This window comes from Sciurus carolinensis, unplaced genomic scaffold, assembly GCF_902686445.1.
Source record: "Sciurus carolinensis unplaced genomic scaffold, mSciCar1.2, whole genome shotgun sequence".
Taxonomy (NCBI): Eukaryota; Metazoa; Chordata; class Mammalia; order Rodentia; family Sciuridae; genus Sciurus; species Sciurus carolinensis.
This window is the reverse complement of record NW_025920121.1, coordinates 479,690-507,348: the sequence shown is the minus strand read 5'-3', so window position 1 is coordinate 507,348 and position 27,659 is coordinate 479,690. Positions and strand designations below refer to the sequence as shown.

Genomic DNA, 27,659 nt, shown 5'->3' with positions numbered 1-27,659 from the left:
ATGTATGTGAGTCTGGACGGCAGAGGCAGCGTGACTGGCAGACATGTTTGAAGACAGTTAAATGTCAGACATTGATCAAGCAAGTAAAAATTACTTTTAAGTAATCTAATATAAATTCAGTAAAACTGCTAAGCAACATTAAGGGTGGGGAAACAATGCTTGTTCAATCCCCAGCACCCTCTAACATTGAAGTGTAAGATGGAGTCTGTCCTCAATGCCAGAGGTGACTGACCGCATGCCTGATGACTGTGAGGACCTCTTCAGCAGCCTGTATGTGTCAGCTCCTCTGACACTCAGCAGAGCCCAGGACGATGATGATGATCCTCAAGGTGCAGATGAGCTTACTGAAGCTCAGGGAGGCTGAGCAATTTCCAAATTCACCTACATACAGTAGGTGGCAAGGATTTGGCGTCTCCCAGTGCCCATGTCAACACAGCCCCTACCAGGACCTTGGCATCCTTTCAGGAAGACAAGACAGTCACACGTAGATGTAAGGTGGAAGGACCAATGGCATCAAACACCTGCCTGTAGAGCCAGCATGTGCCCAGCACAAGGAGGGAGCTGAGAGCCACTGAAACCCTCAGAGACTGTCTGCTTGTCTTCTCCAGGATGACCATGCAGAACCAGCGTCTATTCCCTAGGACAGGTAAGTTTCCCAGGGTCACCCTGAGGCATGAAAGCTAGGAATAGAATAAATTCCTGGCAATGTGAGTGGCTGTACACTTGGCATGTGTGGATTTATGGGGTGTTATATGTGTGTGTGCTTGGAATTTGGGGATGCTGAGTGTGTGCTTGAGATTCAGGGTGCTGAGTGTGTGAGCTCTTGGGGTGCCATGTATGCATGAAGTTGGACTTTGGGGATGCTTCCTGTGCCTGTGTTTGGGATTTAATAGAGGGAGCATGGAAAGTGGCCCTTCTGGCATCCGAGACGCAGATGCTAGCAGTGCATGGATTTCTGTGGCTGGAGTTGAGCTGTGGCTGGTAGGCCACCAGCTGGCAGAGGCCAGTCCTGGTTCAGTGATGGTGCAGTCACTGTGGCTGGGTTAATCAGTGAGCATCTGATGCGAGGAAAGCAGCAAGCTTCGTGTTTTAGAGGCGCCACAACTAGGTGGTTACTGTTTGTCCCTGTGACCAGTCCCGCATCATTATTGCCTGATGCTGGCACATAGAGTACTTGGCCCTGAAACCCAGAGAGCTTGGTGTGAGACCTGCCCACACCCACTGGGATCCTTCCTAGTGACCACCAGTGTTAGCACTGAGGAGGGTCCTCAGCCTGGTTCTATTTACCTGTTTTCTGAGCAGCTGCTCCTCAGAAAGTCTTTCTGTATGAATCCACTTGCAGGGTGCCAATGGTTCCTTAGGGTCACCCAGACAGTGTTCAGGTGGCTGGACTATGTGGTAGGCCTGGTTGCCTCCTGGTCAACCCCGGAGCTCAGAAGACAAGGGCGAGTGGGGAGGCTGGGCACTGTCACGGGAGACTGGTGGAACCCTGCTTCTACTCTGCCACCCTCTGAAGATCCTCTGGCTTTCCTTTCTTTGCTCAGTCCAAAGAAACAACTGCCTTTCTACTTCCCTCCTATGCCAGTGACACATGCCTGTCACCACACGTCACATGTGAGCACACACCAATGCACATGCATGCTTCAACGCACACTAGCACACATGCACACAGGCACCATCAGTACGTGTCTGCACACAAACACACGTGCTCACACATGCCCTAGCACACATATGCAAGTATGTGCCTGCTCAGAAGGAAGCCACCCAGTGGACCTCTGTGGTTGTGAAGTGTCCCTGGATCCTGAAAATGTGGCTAGCCAAAGGGAGGGGGGATTGCCATCTTCCCGGGGAAAGGTCTGCACTGTGGTCGTCACTGTGGTCGTCACTGCCATCGTCACTCTGGTCCCAGGGGGATCCCTGTGACAACGCCCAGGATGGTCTGTGCTACCTGGCCACAGTGCCCAGGAGGGTGGGCTGCATGTGGAGTGCAGAGGCACACCCTCACTTGCAGGGGCCATGGCAGGGCGAGTGTGTCCTCATGGGCAGTGATAGACGGGAGATCCTGCCAAGTGAGCACAGCAGGGCAGAGCATCAGCACCACCTGAAGAGGCTGGGTGGCTGCGGGGCACAACCCACCCACACCTAGGAAGGGTGGGAGTTGCGGGCACTGTGGGGCAGTTGCACACTTGGCTGCCCATGTGGAGGTCGGTCATGGAGACATGCTCTGCTTCCTCCTCATGCTCCACCTGCTCCCATCAGGAGGTTCGAGACTCCTGACTGCTGGTTCTGTGAATGCACAGTGAACATGAGAGCCCGTCACCCCCTTTGCTGCCACCCAGTGGGCTGTGGACCTTCTCCTCCAACTGACCATCTGCCCAGCACCTGGCCTCCCATCCTGTGACCCCTAATCTACCCTGCTTCCACAAGCCAGTGCCTCTCACTTCCACACGTGAGTGAGAACACGCAGCCTTGGGCTCTCTCTGACATGGCCAGCTCACTGTTAGGCCAACATGGGCGACAACTCACTCGCAATGAGCCTGAGCATGTGCCGCCTGCCTCAGGTCACCAGCTTGGCCAGGTCCTGCAGGCTTCTCTGACAGAGCAGGAAGCACACGCAGCCAGGGTCACAGCCTGGCCCCGTTCCAGTTCTCAAGCCACACCTGCCTCTGTGTGCAGTCCCGGAGGCCCCACCTTCAGGGAGGACAGCTGGGAGGATATAGGGCATTCCCAATCCCCAGGGCCTTGTCCCTCCTGCTGGCCACAGCCTGACACTCCCTGTCCCAGCCTAGCCTGCTCCCTGTCTGGTCCCCACAGCTACCCAGAGCCTGCAGAGCAATGAATGACAGGGACTCCATCAGGGTGTTGCCAGGGCTGTCTGGGCACACAAAGGCCTGTTTCAGGTGCTGGAAGCTGTCTATACTCAGCCTCCCACTGAGCTGTCTGTGAGTGGTCTTGTTCTCTGCAATTATAAGCTACTCCTGGCCTGAATATCAATATGGGAGATCCAGTTCATGGAGACAGGATGCGGCTCAACCCCTTGCTGGGTAGCAAGCATAGAGGGGCTCACAGAGTCTGCAGAAGGCACTGGGTTCAAGGCCTCTGGGCACGGTGGGGCACAGTCATGCCTCTTCATGTGGCTGTGCATGAGAAAGCTCATGTCCCGATGACTGACATTCATGTGGTCTTCCTCCCCGTGCTCCTTCTGGGCACATTTTTGAGAGTTAAAAATAACAATAATAAAAAAAAAAGAACTCATCACAGGAGGGAGAGTCTGACCGATCACATGCGGCAGGACACTGGGCACCTCTTCCTCTGCTCTGGAGAGCAAGCCTTGTTTTTGGGATCATCCCAGGTGCAGCTGTTCAGGCAAACTGGGGAGGTGAGAGCTGCTCTGGCTGGGGCAGGTTGTGTCTCACTTTGCTGCCTGTCGCATGGGTAGGATGGAACTTCCAAGCCACAGGGTGGAGTCCAGGTTGAATCCTGGCATGGCACTGCACACGCCGACCTGAGTGCCCCGGGGAGTCTGGGACCTGGGACCTGAGTCTGCCTTCCTACCTGGTCCCCACTGAACTCCCCCCTTCACTTTAGCCTTCAGACATGAACACTTGTTCCCACATGCCATGTGCCCCTCGCTCTCACCCAGCCTGTTGAGGGCCCTGCTGCCACAGCAGCTTGTTCCCCTGAGCTGGCCTTGACCCCCTGTGGGATGTGTGCCTGTCACTCCCCAACCTTCCCACCATCTTGGGAAGGAACTGCTGTGCTCTACCCACAGGTAGGGCGGGAAGTGTGCCCCCTTGAAGGTGAAGTGCTGCGTAAGTTGCTTGGACCCTTCCCCAGGAGAGGTTTGTCCCCTTCCCACTCAGTAACATTTTTGGCTGTATGGATTCCTGATCTAGGAATTACTTTTTGGAATTTCATCATTCTAAAGCAACACCACCCATGGGTTTTACTATGAGGTATGAAACCCTCTATAACGGTCTTTATTCACAAAAATGGGATGAATACAAGGGCGTTTCCTGGATTCTACCTTGATTTCACTAAGTACTTTGTAGGGTGAAGTAATGTGCAGTCAGTGCTGGGTGTTGCTTTACATGATCTCATTCAGCTGTGCCCTGCTAGCTTTCCATCTCCGCTACTGAAGTCCTGACGTGACTGGCTGTCTCTGTTGCTTTGGGCTAGAGCCAAAGCAGGAGGGTGTGGGGAGGGAAATTCCTCAGCTCATGGCAGCCAGGACACAGAGAGCAGAAGGATGGAGCTGGTCATGAGTTAAGTCCCCAAGGACTCGCCCTGAGGACCACTCCTGTGAGCCAGCCCAGGTCCCACAGTCTCCGCCACTGCCGAACATGCCACTGAATTGTTAGTCCACCACTGGGTCAGCCCACTAATGAACTCAGAGCCCTTGTGGGCCAACCCTTCCCAAAGTCTGACACTGCTGACACTGCTGCTCTGGGGACCAGGGCTTCAACACAGGAGCCTTTGGAGGACATACACTGCCAACCATAACATGCCCACTGATGTTCCATTAAAGCTAATCTCAGGGCTGGTTGGCTTTGACCTTTTCTGATACATGGTTCATTACTCATGCTGGGTCTTCACGTAGAAAGTGAATCAGCAATACTTCACTCCATTCCACTTGGTAATCTGTTCATTCCACCCACTTTGATGAGTTCTGGTTGATGAAATTCAAGAAGGCACAAAACACAACCTGTGTCTCCCAGGAGGCCAGTAGGGCACAGGTGGAGACCTGGGCAGGATGCTACAGGAAGAGGCACAAGGAACAGGACAGCGAGTCATGGAGGGACGTTGGCCTTGCTGGGGTGGGGAAAGGTCTGAAGTGTTGGTGCCGTCATATTAATTTCAAAGTCATATTGCTACCGAGTCCCAGCAGCATGTATCAGTACATCATTACCCCATAATGGCAAGTGTGTGAATGCACATAATTGTTGGTAGAAAGAGTACAAGTGCCGAAGATATTTCCATTTATGCAATAAGAGCAGCTTACTAGAGTTTACAGATCTGCTCACAGAGGTTGTGCTATTCTGTCATATTCCCTCCCTCATCACTGGGGGGAGGGTGGCTAGGTAGCGCACCTTTCAGCATCACCTGCATGCCACACAGGGTGCATTGAGCTGAGGCCCCTACCTAAGGGACCATGATGCAGGTGTGAAGAGGCAGGCTCCATCACTGCAGGCTGCCAAGCATCCATGGGCCTGGCTCACAGCAGGTCCACCCTGACTTCCAGGGACCAGTGCAAGGACCGCTGCTATCAGAACATGGAGAACCATGGTCCACCCTCTGATGGTGAGACAATAAGCCTCCTGGGTAGTGGGAGGGAGGCCCCTGCCCTGAACTGCCCAGATGGCCCTCTCAGCACCCTACACGGGAACAGGTTGAAACCCATGGTCACCCAGGCATCGTAGTCCAGGAGACCAGCATGGCGCTTGAGGTGCTGTATTTGTTGAACCAAACCATCAACTAACTTGAGCGTCTTCATGGCGGGGTTGTTCTGTTCTGCCCAGTTTTAGCCTGAGTAGCTAGAATGTCCATGGTTCCAAGAAAGATTCCTGAAGTAATGCAGTGGAGAGTCCCCACATGTCTTAAGCAAGAGGGACGTGGTGAATGTGGCCTTCTTACAAAGGTCAGGCCTCGACCCAGCCTGACCACCCTCTGTGATGCAGTGCCTGCTTAGAGGAGCTGGGCTCTGGGCCACTCATAGGTTTACTTTGTGGGCTGCTGCTACTCCTGAGTTGCAGGGTTAAAAGCCTATGCTGTGGGATCATTGACCAAGAAGTGACATTTTCAGGCTTTTGGCAAAAAGAAGCATTTTCAAAAAATCAGGTGAACTCTGGGGAAGAAAGTCCAGAATAAGAGTTGAGGGTCCTACCCCATGGGCTTCTATAGCCCACCTGTGTACATAGCCCACCCATGTGCAGAGAGCACCTCCACGGGCTTCTATAGCCCACCTGTGTGCAGACAGCATCCCACGGGCTTCTATAGCCCACCTGTGTGCAGACAGCATCCCACGGGCTTCTATAGCCCACCCATGTGCAGACAGCATCTGTGCCTTTCCTTCTGCCGGCTGCCTACTTCCAAGCAGATTCAGAAGGCGCTCCTGCCGTGGTGCCACCAAGGAAACCCCAGGGCGGAGGGAGTGCAGGTGGGAATCAGCAGGCAGGAGCGGCACTGCAGACCCAGTGTGCACAGAGACCCTCCGCTGGGACCCTGGCTCGTCCCACCTGGTCCCCTGTTCTCAGAAGGAAGGGGAGGTGGCTCTGGCACTAGCAAAGGCAGAAAGCTGCTCTGGGCTGGAAGATTCAGGGCCCAGGGTCAGCTCCAGTCCATGAAGCCTCCTTCAGCATGGCCTCTCTTGGCAGACACACCTTTCCCAAGCTCTGGGATTTCCTCCATGGGCTCCACATTAACATTCCCTCAGTGGAGATGCATATGTTAATTAGCTTATGGTAATCTTTTCACAATGTGCACATATATCTAAACACCATGCTGTACACCATAAATATATACAATTTTCTTTGTCAAAAAAGTGAAATAGAAATGAAGAAAACATGAAATTTCCACCAGCACAGTGCTGATTGTCATTGCTTCCCTGGCCTCACAGAATAGCAGGCCTGCTCTGTACGCTTCCTGGGGTGTACAGGCACGACAGAGGCAGCTTCTGGAATCAATCAGGACAGATAAACCTGGCACCCTGTGTTGTGACCACCAGTGCTAGGTGCCTTCAGGGAGACTGTTCTGTGCTACTGGGAAAAGGAGGGATTTCTGGGAGAAGGCCAGTGGTGTGTGCCGACTGCTGGGGCATCTCAGACTTGTCCTGGGACGAGGGCCAGCAGGTTCCCTCAGCATTTACTCAGTGCTTCTCAGTGATGGTCTTTAGATCACTGGAGCCTCTAAGATCTTCCAAGGTCTCTGCAAGGCCAACTCTGTTTTCAGTTCAGCCAGGCTGACTCTGGGACCTGGGACCTTGGCAGTCACCAGGACCTTCTTCCAAGGACCCCATGCTTGGAGTCAGACTCTGCCATGAGCTTGGCAAATGCTCACATAGGAGCCTGCGTTTAATGCTGCACTGGGAAACGCAGATAGGTTCCTGGTCCTGAGAGCAACCCTGAGCTGTTATGGGAGGCAGGCCATGACTCTGGGACTTCTCTTGGTTGTAGATACCCAGTCATAGAGTGAAAGAAGGCATGGGCTGAGGTGCTCAGGGGGTCACAGGAGTGGCAAAGGAATATTGCAGATCATCAGGGTTCTGATGCAGTAGACAGAGTTTGTCCAGAGATTATTTGGCAGGGGCTTGGCCTAATCAGGTGGGCCCTTGGGAAGCAGAGCTTTTCTTTAGAACTCTCCAGGGAAATCAGGTAGCCATGATGTGAAGTGTTGTTTTAGTCAGCTTTTTTTTTTTTTCTGCTGTGACTAAAAGACCCAACCAAACAATTTTAAGAGGAAAAGTTTATTTAGGGCTCACAGTTTCAGAGGTCTCAGTCCATAGAAGGCTGGCTCCATTCTTCAGGGCTCAAGGTGAGGCTATGCATCATGGCGGGAGAAAGTGGCAGAGGGAAGCAGCTCCCATCACAGTGATCAGGAAGCAGAGAGACTCCATGATCCAGATACAAACATACAGTCAATGCCATGCCCCACCACCCCCTCCTTCAGCCACACCCACCACTTCAGTCACCGCTCAGTTCATCCCTATCAGGGGATTAAGTCACTGATTAGGTTAAGACTCTCAAAACCCAATCATTTCTCCTCTGAACCTTCCTGGATTGTCTCACACATGAGCTTGTGGGGACACCTCACATCCAAATTATAACAGGTTTCTATAGGGTGATGACATCTAGAGGAAGAGTCAGCATCTGGCTGACCACTCACGAAGGCAGGGGTCTCAGTTGGAATCTCCAGCAACAGGTTCTGCTAACACCAGAATGTCCCAGGAGAGCACCTGAACCCCAGTGAGTCTCATAGCCCGATGGCCACCTCGATGCCTGCAGGCTGGCCTCTGAGCTGAGACACTGATATCCGCTCTGTACCTGACCTGCCGAAGTGGGGCCAGCCAGCGTGGAGTCCTCTACACCCTCTCTGCACAATGTGCCTTTCTCGGTGTGTTGACTTCCAGCTGTTTGTGGTAAGACAGCTGTCTCAGCTGAGCCTGGCACAGGGCCACCACACTGGGGGCCCTAGTGTTCTTCCAAGCCATGTGCTTGCAGGCTTGCATCACACTTAAGAATGTCCTGGGTGAAGTGCAGAACATTCTGACTGTGGAACTCGACCCTGGGCACATGGCTGGGTGATGATGGGAGGACCAGGAGGCTCTGTAGCAACTGAACACACCAGACAGAAGCACCAGGAAGAGCTGACTCAAGCTGCCAGCGCCAGTCCTCAGGGGACACCTCTGTGTGAAAGGACTTTTAGCCAAAATGCCATTCAGACTGGTCATTTGGTAGGCATTTTCCAGAACACCACTTCAGAGGAAATAACAGTTGGAAAATTTTGCAATAATGAAATTTGAGAGTGCGAGTGAAAATTAGAATTTTGGAAAACTTGACCTACCACTGTGAACTTGAAATGCTCCAGTACATTCAGACTTCTCTGATGGAATTTGTGGTGATTTGAAAAAATGTGATGTTTTAAAGTCTTGCCTAATAAATTTTGTCAATATTTGAATATCTGCCTCACCCAGGAAACCAAAATGTTTAAATGCTGAGAGTATATAATCCTACATGGAACAGACCAGGGAATTTCAATGTAACAGAGTAAAATCGGTTACTGATCTGGCTTTGGGATCCACAAGTAATTTTTAGGAAACAGCTGCTGGTTGCATTTTGGTGTGGCTGCAAAGAGGAATTTCCGCAACTCCTCTGCAGAGCTAGAACACATCCCTTTTTGCGTCTCTGTGAGATAAGGTCTTTATGGAGGTAATTGAGTTAAGAAGAGGTCATTAGGGTGAACACTAATCCAATTCAACTGCTGTCCTACAGGAAGGGACTCTTGGGCACACAGATGGATGTGAACAAGGGAGGACAATGTCAAGAAGGAGGAAGGAGATGTCCAAAACCAGCCAGAGGACACCAAGGATCACTAGCAACCATGGAAGCTGGAAGAGGCCAGGAAGCATCTCCCTGGAGCTTGGGAGGGAGCAGGACTGGCTGGCACCTTGATTAGGACTTCCAGGCTCTGAACTGTGAAAGAATCAACACCTGCTGTTCGGACCACCCTAGGTGAGGCACGTGGATGCTCCAGCCCTGGCAATCTTGTGCATGCATGTGCAAGAGCCATGCTGGACCAAGCCCTTCACCAAGTGGTGTCTCCAGTTTCTCGGGACCATGGACACAGGTGCCTTCTGTCCACTTCTCATGTCAGAGGGAGACTGGCAGGGTTAATATTCCCTGTGTTCCCATGCTACCTGCTGGAAGTGAGGGTTCTGTGTCCCCAGAGCTGCTCCTGGATACCTCTGGGAATTACTCAGGAGTGTCTGGGAATTACTCAGGAGTTCAATGAGGGCCTTGGGCTAAAATCACTCACTTTGCTTCTGTGGAGTTTATCCTTGATTATGATATTCCCACAAAGGAGGTAATTGCTGTTTAGCAATTTTTGTTTAGCAACCTGGGCCAAGACCCCAATTGGAAAGTCAGCAGCAAGCTCTGCTGCTGCTGATCCCTGAGTCAGGGTGGTCACTCGGCATCTTTACCAGACAGTATAATTGTGCCCTTCAACCACCATCAGGCAGAGGTTGGATGTTAAAAGGGTGGTCATTCCTGCCTAGAGGAACAGACACAAAGATGCTCAAAGACAAGGGCAGGTAGCTGCTGCTCTGGGTAGTCAATGGATGGGGACTGTGCTGAGTATGACATTTGAGGGCTTCCCAGGAGATCTGAGAGGCATCAAGTGGTCCTCTCACCCCATGCTGGCCCTCCAGGTCACTGAGGAAGTTCCTGTCCAGTCCTCAGGTCTCCAATCTCACCTGTGGCTATGGATGGCTGGGGGTCAGTGCCCTTCAGTTTCCCCTTAGATATGTCAAGTCCCAAACACTGGTCAAGGCATGTCTCCCTGTGTGACCCAGGCTTGTCTATACTTGCTGACATTTGGGCACACCATTTCCCCTTCCCCAACTTCCACCCCAGCCTCAGGAAACCAGATGTTTCATGGTTTTTCTTTCATTTCCTCTAAGAAAATCAACCTTCAGGCAAGAATCTGGAAATCTTCTAGGTCAGTCTGTTAGTGATTCTCCTCAAGGAAAGAAAGTGAGTTTGTAACACAGACAGAAAGCTTATTTCACTTAGGTCAGAGGCTTCTGCCTCTGCTACAGAGTCTCAGTCACCTGGAGGAGGTGAAAAAGCTCCCTGGTTCTTGCAGGAGGGATGGAGGCTTCCTTTGCCCCTGAGGTCACACTGCCCACCCATGTGGGCCCAGCTGGAAGACAGGCGCTGCACTGTCCCCAGTCATGCCAGCATGTTCCCAAAATGCCTTTGCCATGCAGGCTCCATAGCCTACCCTGGGCCAGGCCTTTGGCCCAGAATGAGGGAGATGCAACCCAGGAAGCGGATCCCTGGGAAGCGTGTCCTGCCTGGGTTGGTCACAGCTCCTTGGCAGTCATGTGGACTCTGGCAGTCAACAAAGTGCCAACAGTGATGTGGCTAGATCCCAGACCAGCCTCTACAGCGTTAGTTGGTGCTGTTCACAGCTCATGAATGGATCGGGCACTGAGCTGCTCCTTCATCCACCTGGATAACAGTTTTCATGCCATCCATGGAGACCCTCTCCTGGCTGCCCACACCAACTGCTGCCAGTGGGCGTATTTGGGCTCTGGGGACCTGACACGCTGGACCCTCACAGCAGGGTTGGTGAGGGTGTCCCTCTGCCAGGCCACACTTCATGAAGCATCTCATGATCATTTCATGTGGTAGAAATCATGGAAATAAGTTGTCAAGGGGAAAATAATGAGCAGTTGATTAAAATTGGTGGAGCAACTGAGGAGATCATTTTCCCTGGCAACTTGTGGTAAGTGCAAAAAATCAAGTCTTCCTCCTGTGCTGTAGCTGAACAGCTCTCACAGTGGACAGAACATGACTGTACCCCACAATTACCTTGCAGTAGCTTAGTCCAATCTCACCATTGAGAGGGCAGCTTCTTGGGGGCTGCCCAGTCCTCCCTTCTCCCCTTCAGGATCAGCCTTGCTTACTCCCCCCACCCTGAGAACTCACTCCAGTGTTTGGGGAGGGGCTTCTGCACAGCAGTTTGTAGCTTTGTGTCTGAGAAGGCCCTGGTTCCCTTTGAGGAGGTGCTGTTGACATCTGAGACTGAAGGAATGATCCACTCTGAGCTCGGGGTTGGTGGCTCATCCCCAGAACAGAAGCTGTGTCCTTTGAAAAAACCTGGGATTTTTCTCTCAGTTGCTTCCTTTGCATTGTAGATGAGAAAATGACATGCAATCCTCTCCCCCAGATGCTTGTGGAGGGTGTTCTCTGAACAAATGGATAGTCTCTCTGTGAAGTGTGTGCTTGTAGATCATTTTCAGCTGGACAGACCTGGTTCCGCAGAATGAGGTCAGTCTTCCTGCGTGCTTTCCATTTCCAGCTGGCAACCTGGCAAATTCTACCTTCCATGAGGAATCTAGTGCTGCTGACCTAGAAGAGAGTTCAGTGATGAGTGTGCTCCAGAGGCATGCTGTGCAGGGTTCTGCCTACATCATGTTCCTGAGCCTGAGTGTCATTACAGATGCTGGTCCATGGTTCTTCCCTGTCTCACAACTCTAAGGGAGAGGGTCTTGTCCATCAAAGGCCTGTGGCTGGTGGGGAAGGAACCTGGGAAAGAGTTGCAGGACTTCCCTGGGACTTTGCCAAGAATGGTTTGAGGGCGTGGCCTTCAGAGGGACTGTGATGGTCAGATGCTGACTCCAGCAGTGAGCTCTCACCTCTGCAAACCTGGCAGCTTCCTAGATGTTGCAAGCAGCCTGAGAAAGCACTGGAAACCCGCACTGGCCTGGGAGGGGCAGACCTAGGTAACCACAGGTCCTGGCCTTGCATGCAGGGAGCCTCAGATGAGCAAGCCACCAGGGAAGGACTGGTGGTCAGCCAGAAACATGTGTGACTTAGGGCCAGGGGTGTGGCTATCACACATGGTGTGGACACAGGGTAGGGTGGAGTCATTACCTGTGGTGTGAACATGGGTTGTGTGTGGTATAGACACAGGGTCAGGAGTGTACTGCTGTGACCTGTAGTGTGGACACAAGGTCAGGTGTGTGACTGTCATGTGGTGTGAACATGGGGTCAGGTATGGTATAGTCACAGAGACAGGGTTGTGGCTGTCACCTACAGTGTGGAGCAGGGTATTAGGGGGACTTGTGTTGGATGGCTGAGCGCCCAAGAACTCCAGAGAAGACCGCAACCCTGCCCAGCTCTGCTGTGGCCTGAGGGAAGTATGGTCGATGAACCCAAGGAATCAGGAGTGGGAATCCCGGAGGTGGAGGAGGCAAGAGGTGGCCACGGGCCCTGGTCTGGGAGGAACAGAGAAGCAGTTGACATGGCCAGGTGAGGGCACTTCCAGCCAGACATGAGCAGGGTCACACACATCCAGGGAGGAAGGCGCCTCACATGGGGGCTGATGCTGGCCTGCAGGTGAGCATCTTAGTCAGAGGAGATGCTCTTCCTTCCTAGGCCATCACAATGCTCAGGGGAGTAAGAACCATAGGAGGCTGTATCCACAGACCCAGGGGACCTCCTTCTGAATAGAGGTCCACCTACCTCCTCCCTGTAAGACCCCTTCTCTTTAAGCCTAGTGCAGCCACTGACTCTGGAGACAGTGGGCCCAGGTGCTTCCCTCCAGTGTGTGGGCACTCTGTGCTGGATGGGGCCACCTCGTCACAGGAGCCCCTGTGAAGGTCCCACGAAGAGTGACCAGCACAAGAGTGAGTGGATTTTGGGGCCTCAGCCTCCCCGTTCATAGAGTGCCTGCACAGGGAGCTCTGGGAGAACCTCCCCATCTTGAGCACAGGTGGACAGCAGTGATGCAGGCAATGCTGACTCTTCCCTGGGCCCATGGAGTGTCGGCCCTCTGGCTTGACTGGGGGCTCCTGCAGGCTGGTGCAGTGTGCATACCAAGGACTGCTGGTGCAGTCTCCTTGCTCCGGTACCCCATCAAGGTGACCCTGGAAGCACTGCTCACGTACAGGTACCAGATTGGAGGCGGGGGACACAGAGCCAGTGCAGACAGGGTCAAAGAGATGCCCTAGGTCACACCTGGGCAGCAGCTCCATAGAGCCAGGCCCAGCCCCGTGGGATAGCACTGCCCCCACAAGCCCTTTGCTAAGACGCGTCCTCCGTGAGCTTCTGCTGAGCCCACCTGAGAGCAGAACTGTGCTGGAGGAAACTGGATTGGAAGACCTATCAGAAAGGTGACTGTCATGATCCCAAACTGCCGAAGTCCAGCTCTGTGGCCTCCTGTAGAAGCCAATGAGGGGCGATGCTGCCATGTGCCCTTCAATAAAGAGGTCCAGCTGGGTGTAGTGGTGCATACCTGCAATACCAGCAACTTGGGAAGCTGAGGGGGGAGGATTGCAAGTTTAAGGCCGGACTCTGCAACTTAGCAAGGCCCTAAAGCAACTTAGCAAGACCCTGACTCAAAATAAAAATGGATAAAGGGCTAGGGATATGGCTCAGTGGTTAAGCATCACTGGATTCAGTCCTCAGGACCAAAAAGAAAAGAAAGCGTTCCACACACAGCTGCTTCCAGTCTTTGCTGAGAGTTGGATCCACACAGGGACTTTGTACAGGCTGAGACCCTGGGTAGGTTCACAAGAAGGCAGTGCAAGTCAGATTTCTGCCCCAGAGGGAGGAGAGGCAGGGAAGAGTGGCCAGCATGTACTCAGGCACTCTCAGGGTATGTGACTGTGCAGTCTGACATGGGCTGGGTGTGTGCTGACTTTCAAAGGGACACAGCCTTGGTTCTTGGTGGTATCACACAGGGGAGAGCAAGGTGCACTCAGGTTTGAATCTGAATTTGCCATGGCATCTCCTGGGCACCCAGGCTTTGATCTCAAGCAGGCCTGGGGTGCCAGCTCTCTGCCCATCTTCCACAAAAAGGAGTGGGGAGGGGTTCTCCAGGGAAGTGGCCCAGTCTGCGACTGTCCTACCAGAAGGACATAGCACTGCCTCAGCTGGAGGTGTGGAGACAGGAGGAGGGCCTGGTGTGTCTTCCTGGACCTCACTTCTTGCCCCTGGAAATTTTTAAGTTAGTGCTTTACAGGCGCACATAATAGTGGGGCCACATCTATTTTCAAACACCTGCGTGACTCCTGTTGGTGTCCATGTGCCCTGACTCCCACGTGGCTCCTCTGGTTGATGAGGCTCATGTTTTGGGAGACAGAATCACAAGCCTGCCCTGCAGACTATGTGTCTCCCACCCTCTCTGGCCGAGGGGCACATCCAAGACACACGTCCTAAGCCTGCTCCTCAGCTGTGAAATGGAGACGGAGCACTTTGACCTCTGAGGAGACAAGGGTGGTGGATTCCCTGGCCTCTGGTAAACATGAGTCTCCACATGGGTCCAGAAGTTGCTTCAGGGCCCAGATGGCACCCATCTTCTCTGGCTCTCCATGATGGCATGGGCCATAATGGAGCTGGTAGTGGTAACCATGGGGAGGGCTTGTTCCCTAGCCCTACCCAGGAGGGGGAAGTGTGGGTGAGGTCTGGCTCAGAGGAGCTCACTCCTGGACAGGGCCCAGGCATCCCTGACTGTGCCCACAGTGCCCCGGGCTGCCTTCACCTTGCATTGCCCCCTGGGTCTTTGTATCTCAAGGAGCAGCCTCAGGACTCCCAAGAGTGGGAATTGCTGGAAAATGGCCCTTTCTTCCAGAAGCTGCTCTGGGCTACAAAGGCATGGTGACTCGCCAAGCAATCTTTGGAGGTGACCTGGGCAGCGGCGATGCCTGACTGGTGTCCTCCTTGGTGCCTTGGTCGGGAGAGGTGTGAGCAAGCCCTGGTTCCTGTCTGCTCCCCGCTCTTTGCTTCAGTGCCACAGACATGACCTGCAACCAAAGCTGAGTCCAGAAGCATCTTTTTCACACCTCCCATTTCTGTTGAAGTGTGACATTCAGATTCAAAATGGGAGCAGAGATCAACAAACCCTGTCAGCATTGTCAACCCAGGTGTGACAGTGCCGTCTCCCTAAATTGCCACCAATCTGCCAAAAGCCCTGCTCTCCACAACCTTCTTGGCATTGTTTGCTCACAGTCAGTTAACACTCAAGATTTCCCCTTCTGAGGTGTCACTGTTTGCCATTACTAGGGAGGAAGGAACAGTGAGCAGCTTGGGCTCACGGATTTGGGAAGCTGAAGAAGGCTGAATTCTCAATAAGAATAATCTTATTGAGAGAGTAAGAGCTGGATAAAGAATGCCTCTCCCTCCCAGCAACAATCTTCTAAATATGTTGTCAGCATGCCATTGAGTTCTACCCATACCTGAGAAGCCATTTTCTTTGTTAAGAAAGAGATCTCCAAAATCTAAGGCTGTTTTCTGATTTTTTTTATTGTTCAAAGAATCTGCATGTATTAAACCAAACATTAAAAAATGATTGGTGTGCAGAATGATTGCTAGTGCTGAGCAGGCAGGCCTCGCTGGGGCTGGAGGCCAGGCGCCCAGGGCATTTATGGGCCAGCTGAGCCAGGTGCAGATCAGAATTCCATGCAGCACGCAGTGCACCAGATTTCACCTTGGGTCAGAAGCACTTGCAGAAGGATGTGACTTTATGGTGGGAGCCATGGGGAGGGAGCTGCAGGTTCTGAGTGAAACAGACATTTCTGGGGATGGATGCTCATTCTAGAGGAGGAGAAGGATGTGCTAGTGGTGCTGGATGCTCTCCTGGACCCCTCATCCCTGGAAGGGGAAGAAGCGGGAACAGGAGCTGCCTTCCTAGTCACAGAGGTGCCCTCAGAAGTGTGCCCAAGGGCTGCTCCTCTCTGTCACACTCTACATTCCTCTTCCCTTTATGGTGCACATGAGATAATGGAGTAGGAAAATTGCTTGTAGAAAAATGAAAAGACTTTATCCCCAAACTGTTCACCTCCCGATCCTCCGACAACAGTCAGCAAGCTGATCACCAACCGCCAGTGGAGCACCAGCTGCCTGCTGCTGCATGGAAGTTCACTGTTACAGTACCTGCAGGTTTGATTACAAGTGGCTGCCGCCATTTTGAGACAACAGCCAGGCACCATAGGACACCTGGCTGGACTGACTGAGCCCCGTCTCCAGGATCCCTCAGCCCGACCAATCACTCCCTGCCTCTAGGGCCCTCACATCGACTGACTGCTCCCTGCCGCCAGGACCCCCAGACCGACTGACTGCGCCCTGTCACTGGGACCCAGACCAACTGATTGCACCCAGACTTCAGAATCCCACAACCACACCAAACACACCGAACCTCCAGGAACCCTGCCAGACAAACTGCATCCTGTCTCTGGGACCTCCAGCTGACCACGTCCACCCATGTGCTGCAGCTCCCCATTTGCCAACACATTTTGAAGCCAGAGCGGCCATCTTGGAAAATCCTGGAAGCCCTAGCTCTGATCTTTGGGTGGGGCAAATCCCATCCTGCGACACCTGCTGGAGGCTTGAAGCTCATTGTCAGGTACTCTCAAGCATCAGGCTACTGAACACTTGGAGGTTTCATTGGTATATGACTGTTATACAGTAGATTTTCTTTTTTCTCCTTTTAAAAAAAATTTTAGTTTTTATTTCTTTAATTTTCTTGCTTTCTTTTCCTTTTGTTTACCTGTTCCCTCAGAGTCTTTCTCCCTTTTATGCATGCTAACATCCAATTTCTTTTGATTACACTCTCACCCTATTTACTAGAACTTCTGTATATTCTTTTCTTATCCCATTAACAGCCACATTCTACATCCCTCTGCATCCTCTTTGACCTCCATTAAAAACTGCAGACCTTATTGCAAACTTGTTTGTTTTACCGAAGATAATATTTGAACTCATTTTGTTTATTATGACAATATTGTTATTGTCCCCCATAGGGGCTATTTGCTCTAGGATTGCATAGTGTCTGATTTGGGCACTGCTAATATTGATCTCCCCTTAAAGAAAGGGTTTTGGAAACCTATAGGGCCACTATAAGCCTATAGGGGGAAATCTGCAATACCCCAGATCTGCACTGCTAGAGGGAAAGATACATGAACAACATGAAAAAACAAGGGAAGAAAATGATCCAAACAAATCTAGATTCTATAGTAATAGAATCCAATGACAATATGTTAGAAGAAATTTCAGAAAAGGACTTCAGATTATACATGATTAAGATGATTTGCGAAGAAAAGGATGAGATAAGGGAGCAAATGCAGGCAAAGAATGATAATACCAATAAGCTGAAAGAGCACCTGCAGGAAGCAAAAGATCATTTCAACAAAGAGATAGAGATTCTCAAAAAAAAAATGGAAATCCTTGAAATGAAGGAGACAATAAACCAAATAAAAAACTCAATGGAAAGCATCACCAACAGACTAGACCACTTGGAAGACAGAACCTCAGACAATGAAGACAAAATATTTAATCTTGAAAATAAAGTCACCCAAACAGAGAAGATGGCAAGAAATCATGAACAGAATCTCTAAGAACTATGGGACACCATGAAAAGACCAAATTTAAGAATTATTGGGATTGAGGAAGGCACACAGATACAAACCAAAGGAATGAACAACCTATTCAATGAAATAATATCAGAAAATTTCCCAAACCTGAAGAATGAAATGGAAAATCAAATACAAGAGACTTACAAAACACCAAATGCACAGAATCACAACAGATCCACACCAAGGCACATTATAATGAAAATGCCTAACATTCAAAAAAAAGATAGGATTTTGAAGGTCTCTAGAGAAAAGCAATAGAATACATATAGGAGGAGACCAATACAGATAGCAGTCGGCTTCTCAACCCAGACTCTAAAAGTTAGAAGGGCCTGGACCAACATATTTCAAGCTCTGAAAGAACATGGTTGCCAACTGAGAATCCTATTCCAAGCAAAACTAACCTTCAGATTTGAAGATGAAATAAAATCCTTCCATGATAAACAAAAGTTAAAAGAATCTACAAATAGAAAGCCTGCACTACAGAATGTTCTCAACAAAATATTCCATGAGGAGAAAATGAAAAACAACAATAGAGGTCAGCAAAGGGAGGAACTACCTTAGAGAAAAACCACTCAAAGGAGAAACCAAGCCAACATAAAAACCAAAAATAAGCCAAATGACTGGGAATACAAATCATTTCTCAATAATAACCCTGAACGTTAGTGGCCTAAACTCATCAATCAAAAGACATAGAATGGCAGAATGAATTAAAAAGAAAGACCCAACAATATGCTGCCTGCAAGAGACACATCTCATAGAAAAAGACACCCACAGACTAAAGGTGAAAGGATGGGATAAACCTACCACACACATGGACTCAGTAAAAAAGTGAGGGTTTCCATCCTTATATCAGATAAAGTGGACTTCAAGCCATAGTTAGTCAGAAGAGATAAAGAAGGACATTTCATACTGCTTAAGGAAACCATAAATCAGGAAGACATAACAATAGTAAATATTTATGCCCCAAACAATGGTGCACCCCTGTACATCAAACAAATCCTTCTCAATTTCAAGAATCACATAGACCACAGCACAATAATTCTGTGCGAACTTAATGCACCGCTGTCACCACTAGATAGATCTTCCAAACAAAATCCAACCAAAGAATCCATAGAACTCAAGAACACGATGAATAACCTAGACTTAATATACATATATAGAATATTCCATCCATCAATGAGTGGATACACTTTCTTCTCAGCAGCACATGGAACCTTCTCAAAAATAGACAATGTGTTATGCCACAAAGCAGCCCTTAGGAAATGCAAAAAAATAGAAATACTGCCTTGTGTTCTATCAGATCATAATGGACTGAGAGTAGAAACCAATGACAAAATAAAAAAGAGAAATTCCTCCAACACCTGGAGACTAAATAATATGCTATTGAATGAAACATGGATAACAAAAAAATCAGGGAGGAGATTAAAAAATTCTTAGAAGTCAATGAGAACGATGATACAACATATCAAAATCTCTGGGACACTATGAAAGCAGTACTAAGAGGAAAATTCATTGCATGGAGCGCATTCCAGAAAAGAATGAGAAGTCAACAACTAAATGACCTAATATTACAGCTCAAAGCCCTAGAAAAAGAAGAACAAATAACAGCAAAAGTAGTAGAAGTCAGGAAATAATAAAAATCAGAGCTGAAATCAATGAAATTGAAACAAAAGAAACTATTCAAAAAATTGACAAAACAAAAAGTTGGTTCTTTGAGAAACTAAACAAAATAGACAAACCCTTAGCCACACTAACAATGAGAAGGAGAGAGAAGACTAAAATTACTAAAATACATGATACAAAAGGAAATATCACGACAGACACCACTGAGATACAGAACATAATGAGAAGCTACTTTGAAAATCTCTATTCCAACAAAATAGAAACTACCAAAGACATTGACAAATTTCTACAGACATATGCTCCTCCCAAACTGAACCAGGAGGACACACATGATTTAAACAGATCAATATCAAGCAATGAAATAGAAGAAGCCATTAAAAATCTACCATCCAAGAAAAGCCCAGGACCAGACGGATTCTCATCCAAGTTCTACAAGACTTTGAAAGATGAACTCGTTCCAATACTTCTCAAAGTATTCCAGGAAATAGAAAAGGAGGGTACCCTACCGAACTCATTCTATGAAGCTAATATCAACCTCATACCCAATCCAGGAAAAGACAAATCAAGGAAAGAAAATTTTAGACCAACATTCTTGATGAACATAGATGCAAAGATCCTTAACAAAATATTGGCAAACTGTGTCCAAAAACATATTAAGCAAATTGTGAACCACAATCAAGTGGGGTTCATTCCTGGAAGGCAAGGATGGTTTAACACCTGTAAATCAATAAATGTAATCCATCATGTCATGCCTGCAAGATAAAATCTTTAAGGATAAAATCATATGGTTATTTCAATTGATGCAGAAAAAACGTTTGACAAAATACAGCACACCATCATGCTCAAAACACTAGAAAAAAAATAAGGATAGTAGGAACATACCTGAACATTGTAAAGGCTATTTATGCTAGGCCCACAGCCAACATCATTCTTAATGGAGAAAAACTGAAACTATTCCCTTTAAAAAGGGGAACAAGACAGGGATGTCCTCTTTCACCACTTTTATTCAACATTGTCCTAGAAACGATAGCCAGAGCAATTAGGCAGACTAAAGAAATTAAAGGGATATGAATAGGAAAAGAGAACTTGAGCTGTCACTATTTGCAGATGACATGATTCTATATTTAGAGGATCCAAAAACCTCCTCCAGAAAACTTCTAGACCTCATCAGTGAATTCAGCAAAATATCAGGCTATAAAATCAACACACATAAATCTAAAGTATTTTTATACACATGTGACAAAATAGCTGAAAGGGAAATGAGGAAAACAACTCCATTTGCAATAGCCTCAAAAAAAATAAAATAAAATACTTGGGCATCAATCTAACCAAAGAGGTAAAAGATCTCTACAATGAAAACTACAAAACATTGAAGAAAGAAATTAAGGAAGACCTTAGAAGATGGAAAGATCTCTCATGTTCTTGGATAGGCAGAATTAATATTGTCAAAATGGCCATACTACCAAAAGTGCTTTACAGATTCAATGCAATTCCAATTAAAATCCCAATGACGTGCCTCACAGAAATAGAGCAAGCAATCATGAAATTCATGTGGAAGAATAAGAAACCCAGAATAGCTAATGCAATCCTTAGCAGGGAGAATGAAACGGGGTATCGCAATACCAGAACTTCAACTATACTACAAAGCAATAGTAAAAAAAAACAGCATGGTATTGGCACCAAAATAGACAGATAGATCAATGGTACAGAATAGAGGACATGGACACAAACCCAAATAAATACAATTTTCTAATACTAGACAAAGGTGCCAAAAATATGCAATGGAGAAAAGATAGCCTCTTCAACAAATGGTGCTGGGAAAACTGGAAATCCATATGCAACAGAATGAAAATAAACCCCTATCTCTCACCCTGCACAAAAATCAACTCACAATGGATCAAAGACCTCAGAATCAGACCAGAGACCCTGCATCTTATACAAGAAAAATAGGTCCAAATCTTCACCTTGTTGGCTTAGGATCAGACTTCCTTAACAGGACTCACATAGCACAAGAAATAAAAGCAAGAATCAATAACTGGAATATATTCAAACTAAATAGCTTTCTCTCAGCAAAGGAAACTATCAGCAATGCAAAGAGAGAGCCTACAGAGTGGGAGTATATCTTTGCCATTCATACTTCAGATAGAGCACTAATTTCCAGAATATATAAAGGACTCAAATAACTCTACACGAAGAATACAAATAACCCAGTCAACAAATGGACTATGGATATGAACAAACACTTCACAGAAGATCTACAAGCAATCAAGAAACATATGAAAAAAATGTTCACCATCTTTAGTAATAAGAGTAATGCAAATCAAAACTACACTAAGATTCCATCTCACCCCAATTATAATGCTGATTATCAAGAATACAAGTAACAATAGGTGTTGGAGAGGATGTGGGGAAAAAGGTACACTCATACATTGCTGGTGGGGTTGCAAATTAGTGCAGCCACTCTGGAAAGCAGTGTGGAGATTCCTTAGAAAACTTGGAATGGACCTACCATTTGACCCAGCTATCCCACTCCTCGGCCTATATCCAAAGGACTTAAAATCAGCATACTACAGAGATACAGTCACATCAATGTTCATAGCTGCTCAATTCACAATAGCCAGACTATGGAACCAACCTAGATGCCCCTAATTTGAAGAATGGATAAAGAAAATGGGGTATATATATATACACAATGGAAAATTACTCAGCTATAAAGAATAATAAAATTATGGCATTTTTAGGCAAATGGATGAAATTGGAGAATATCATGTTAAGTGAGATAAGCCAATCTCAAAAACCCAAAATATGTATGATCTCACTGATAAGCGGATGATGACATGTAATGGGGGGTATGGGGGGGCAAGAATGGAGGAAGGAGGGACTGTTTAGAGGGAAAAGAGAGGTGGAAGGGGTGGGGGGGAAGGAAAAAGTAACAGAATGAATCAAACATCATTACTCTATGTAAATGTATGAATATGCAAATGGTATGCTGTTACTCCATGTACAAACAGAAACAACATGTATCCCATTTATTTACAATAAAAATAAACTTTTAAAAAAAGAAATAGCCATCTCCTAATCTAGGATATATTCAACACTTTTATATCCTCTAGCTACTTTTAATATCTCCATTTTCCAGCTGAGGCTGACAGAGGACCTAAATCCTTACTCAAAGGATTTTAGAAAACAGAGACTAGAAAGCTGATTATACCTTTTTCAATCCCACATTCTAAGATAAACATGAAATTCCCCCCTTAGTCTCCAATCCTGTGTAAAATCACTTTTTCCTTTGTGTGATTATGTAAGTCTTTTCTGTCATCCACTCTAGACTGGGGGCTCAGAATTGTTCAGGCACCTAAATTTCTCACTAAAACAAGGTGCTAATGGCAGTCATCCTTCAAGATGATCCTCAGTGAACCATGCCCTCTGCAGGTCCTGCCCCTCACTAAAAAGCTCTGACCTGGATAACCAATGGGGTATTGATGGACAGCATCTGAAGCTAGATCATAAAAACCATAACTTCCATGAGTCCTCCCTTGGTTTGCTTGCTCTGGGGAGTTTAGCTGCCACCTAAGGACTCTTGAACAGCCCTGTGGAAAGGTCCATCCAGAGGACAGTGGACACCTCCTGCCCACAGCCATGTGAACTGCCTTGAAAGTTGATTCTCTGGCACCTGTTAAACCTTCAGATGAGACCACAGCCCCAGGCAGCAACTTGAAGGCAGCCTCATGAAAAATCTTGAAGCATGACCCCCCACCAAGTCACTCCTGAATTACTGATCCCCCAAAATGAGTTCATAAAAGATTTTTTAAAAAAAACTATTTGTTTTTTTGTTTTAAGCCACTAGATTTTGAGTTAATTTGTTAAGGAGTCATGAAGAATAAATACTATGCTCAGTTTATACTTCTTGAATGCCTAAGGAAAGCAATGAAGCAGTTGGGCTGATCCACCAGAGACAGACTGGTTGACTTTAGGAAAATATGATCTGGCCTCTCTGAGTCTTGGTTTTTGTATTTGTACAATGGAGGTGACAATCACAGCACCTCAAAGGGTGGCCACAAGAAGTCAGGGGCAAAAACAGGCAAAGGTATTTTATGTTGTGCTTGGCTGGGTCATGCTGTAATTACTGAGCTGGAATAAGCAGTCGGAAGGGGCAGCATCATGATTACTGGCTGGATATCAGCCATGGGGTTTGGTATGTGATAAGCTCCTTAAAAGTGGTAGTCGTTTTGGTCACTGCCATCAGGCCAAAGGCTAATAGCCCAGTGTCTGCCTCAAGGAGCTCTCAGCCTTATGAGCACAGGCAAGCAGACACATTCTGCTGTGATGGGCAACACAGGGACCCATTCTGAGGTGGGAGAGGAAAACCCATATCATTACAGAAGACAGAAGTTTTTGAAGTCACCAACCTTATCAGTCCCAATTCCAGCTTCAGGTATTCTCTGAAGAGTTGTTGCCTATTTCCACTGTTCCACTCAGTTGGGAAACTAAGACATCAGTCGTGCACTGATCAAAGACCTAACCCCTGACTTATGTGCTCTGTGACATTCCACAGGTCACTTAGCTTTTCTGAGTCTCAGTTTCCTCATCTATAAAGTTGCAGTTGTCATGAGCCGTAAAACAAGATGGTCCTTGTTCCTGTGTTGAACACAATAAATGCTTTATAAATGTCATGTGGTTACCATGAATACAAAGACACATGGACTTCTTCCCCAAAGACTCTGTTCTCATGGAGAAGGTGGCTCCATGAGAGAGGACTCTGGGTTTTCCTTTCCACATAACCCATTTGCAGGGTCCTCTTGAACTTCAAAGAGAAGCCTGCCAGGAAGCTCCAAGTGCAATGGGAGAAAGATGAGAGCTTCTTCAAGGATTGGTAAGCAGTTGTTTGATGTCACACCAGGATGGCCAAGCCTTTGAGACCTGTTTATTCCTTGCAGATAACATCTCAAGTGGACTGCGAGCAGGGACAGGAGGACCCTCAGTGTCAACCCACATCTTTGCAGTTGTTTAGATATCAATTCTAATGCATTTGCAGCTAGGGTGCTGGGCAAGTGATGGGTTTGAAGACACCCCATAGATTCACTTTGAAGCTTCATCTAGAGAATTGTAAATCTCTTAACAGAATGAGAGAACCTCAGCCATCATTGTCCTGCTGAAGAAAGTGTTCAGCAACTCCTCATCAATAACCCTTTAGAAGGTACCAGCAGCTCTCTCCATCTTTATAAAATATTCTGGTGAATAAGAATATGAGATTGAGCTTTCTGGCTAATTGGGATGGGAGTGAGAGACCAGTAGGATTGCAGAAAACAGGATTTTCTTTTTTTAAATTTTAAAATTTGTTCTAATGAGTTTTACCTGACTGTAGAATGCATTCATACATTTTGATAGATCAGAAAACAAGGATTTTATGAGCAAAGATGGTTTGGGAAAGAATGATTTTTAAAAAAAATGCAACGATTTTCTTAATTGAAAATTTCCCAGACTCCACTGTATGCTCCTGTGTGTTTTGATTTTTTCTTCCCTGAGAAGGATCTTCTAAAGTGACATTTCTGTTCATATTGGGGGGCCACCAAGTATAGTTATTGGAGCTTGTGTGAGATGACCATTACTGGGAACACAACTTGGTGCAGGTTACCTCAGAAAATAAAGTGCACAAAGTACTTGGACTAGTGCACACGGTGCCCAGGAAGTACTTAGCAAAGGTACATATTATCACATTACTCTGTGGGGAAGAGGCTTGGACTCCAGGGTCACCCCCCAAATCTTCAAATCTATGACTAGTTCTAATGTCATCCCCCAAATGGTGAGGAGTCTTGTTACCTTGGAAAAAATGAGGAAAAAAATATAGAAAACACACATCCCAATACAGTTTCCTCAGTAATTTAAATTGAATTCCTAACAAGTAGCAAAAGTGACCTTACCTACCTTTTCATTTGCTCTCTCATGAGATCAAATAAACAGTCAAATCACACATGCAGAACACCCTGGGTACTTGGTATAGAACAGGTGGCATCTTCTAGCAGAATCTGGTTTGACCAGTATCCTCCCTAGGTCACACACCAGCTATGGCTCCAGGAGAAGCAACTCTCTGCTTTGGGTGCTGGTCTTCTTTACTGTCAAACACAAACAAGAGATGACCAAGTCACCATCACACTCCATATGTGGCCCTGTAGTCAGCATATTGATAGTAAGTTGGAGGACTTGAGTGTCTGGAGGGTCAATCAAGAAATACTTATTTTGATGGACAGAAACTTTATGACCTTATCCAATCCCAATTGCCTCCTAATGGCCCCTCTCCCAACTACCATCGATATGTGAATTGGAGAATTACGTTTCCAACACAAGCATTGCTTTCAAACCACACCAGAGTCTCATGAATTGAGAATTTATTCTCTGAGCCCATGTTGTACAGAGCAGTGATAGGAGACCAGATGTCCTGATAAGAAGACAGCTGCCAACCAAGCCATCGCTTGTACAAGTATCCCCACCCCAAAATCTCCCCCCACTAACAGGAAGGTACCACACAACCAGGCAGATGTGTCTCTCCTGGATCCTTCCTCCCAGGTGACCAGGTGTGCTCAGTGTCTGAGAGTACAGTGCAAATTTTATGCAAGTTGATTGCAAAGGGCCACTGCAAAATCTTGCCAAAGATGAAGCATTTCATAAAGTGGATGGAAGTTTTTCTGGAGAGTGACTCTAATTACAGGGAGAGCATCTGATGGATGGCAATGTGGGAGCTTTGGACCAATTGACAAGACAGGTGCTTCAAACGAGAATGATTTGTGTATTCAAGGATTAGAAGAGGCCCTTAGGGAAACTGATGCAGCCTGCTAGGATGACTGAAAAAGTACCTTTCTTATCATCAAGTTGCATAAACACAAATGTGAAGGGAATGTGTCCTGTTCTGGTATCTTCTTAGTTGGCTCCTAAGCTCTAAGTGTTTGGCCCGGCCAATTAGGTATTTTTATAAGAACACTTACTCTCAGTTTAAGCAATAATTCAGTATTCCAGATCAAGTCAAGACACAGAAAACACATATTTGAATCACAGCTGCATCTAAGACTTTGTGACTTCCTCATTTCTGATTTCCTTGGTAGATTGACTATTTTCAGCATGCAGGAAAAACTTTTTTTTGTGTGTTATTTCTTATACTAGCCAAAAAAAAATGATATTGACATCTAACTTGCATTGAGCACTTTCCACATGCCAGGTGCTTGTTAGGAATGCCTGGCCTAGGAAGCCATTTGACCCATAAGACAAACCTAGGAGAGAGATACTTTATTTAGACTGTTTTATGTGACTACAACAAAATGCCAGAGACTGGGTAATCTATAAAGAAAAAAAACATATTTTTCTCATTTATCAGGCTGGGATCAAGGTGTCTGCCTCTGGGGAGGGCCTTCTTTCTGTATCACAATGTGGTCAATGGCATCATCACCAGGTCAGAAAGCAGGCTTAGCTCTCCCGTTCTCCTCTTATGAAACCACCAGCGCCATCAGGGGACACCACACTTCTGACTTCATCTGACGCTCATTACTTCCTAAAGGCCCCACCTCCAATTAGCATCAGTTTATGAATTTTGGGGTGAGTTTTCCAACGCCTGAAATTTTGCAGGACACATTTAAACTGAAGCGCTATAATGATTCCCTTTAGCAGAAGTTCAGAGAGGTTAAGTACCAAGCAAGACCACACAGCTAATACACAATACAGTAGGATGTGAACTGAGAACATCTGGATCCAGACTCCAGATTGCTGGTCATAACATCTTTCTGATATCAAATATTAACAACATACTCCTACACAGAAAAGGAAACTTCCAGCAGGTGTGGGATGCACGCCCATAATCTCAGCGGCTCAGGAGCCTGAAGTAGTAGAATGGTGAGTTGAGTGTTGGCCCCAGCAACTTAGTGAATCCCTAAGCTACTCAGTGAGACCCTGTTTCTAAAGGCAAAATAAAAAGTGCTGGAGATGTGGCTCAGTGTTTAAGTGACCCTAGGTTCAATCCATGGTACCAAAATAAAGAAATAAATAAAAAAATAACAAATAAACAAGCTTCCAGAGAGGATCAATTCACACTGCCCCTCTGCTGAGTCTCTACCTTCAATCATGGGTGATCCATGGCAGCCCCAGACTTGGCTTGCTCTCTCCATTTCTGAGGAAATGCCCAGTCACATCACACCACTTTGACATCTCAGAGCATTTAGAATTGCTTTGCTGTTTGACTTGGGTTTTTCCTGAAAGAGCATCGTGGCAATCCTAATCTTTTACTTTCTGTGTTCTGTCAATAAACTGCCAATTCTGTTATTTTTCATAGAAATCCAATTGAAAATGTGTCCTTTGAAATTGAATCACCCAGGTGGCCCAGACTGCAAACCTCTGTCCACCACCTCCCATCAGC

The 27,659-nt window shown here is 47.3% G+C and overlaps 1 pseudogene; it reads left to right on the top strand.

Annotated features, from left to right (window-relative positions):
• Nucleotides 1-27,659, top strand: part of LOC124973755 (probable RNA-binding protein 19) — a 554,767-nt pseudogene that overhangs the window by 78,181 nt on the left and 448,927 nt on the right.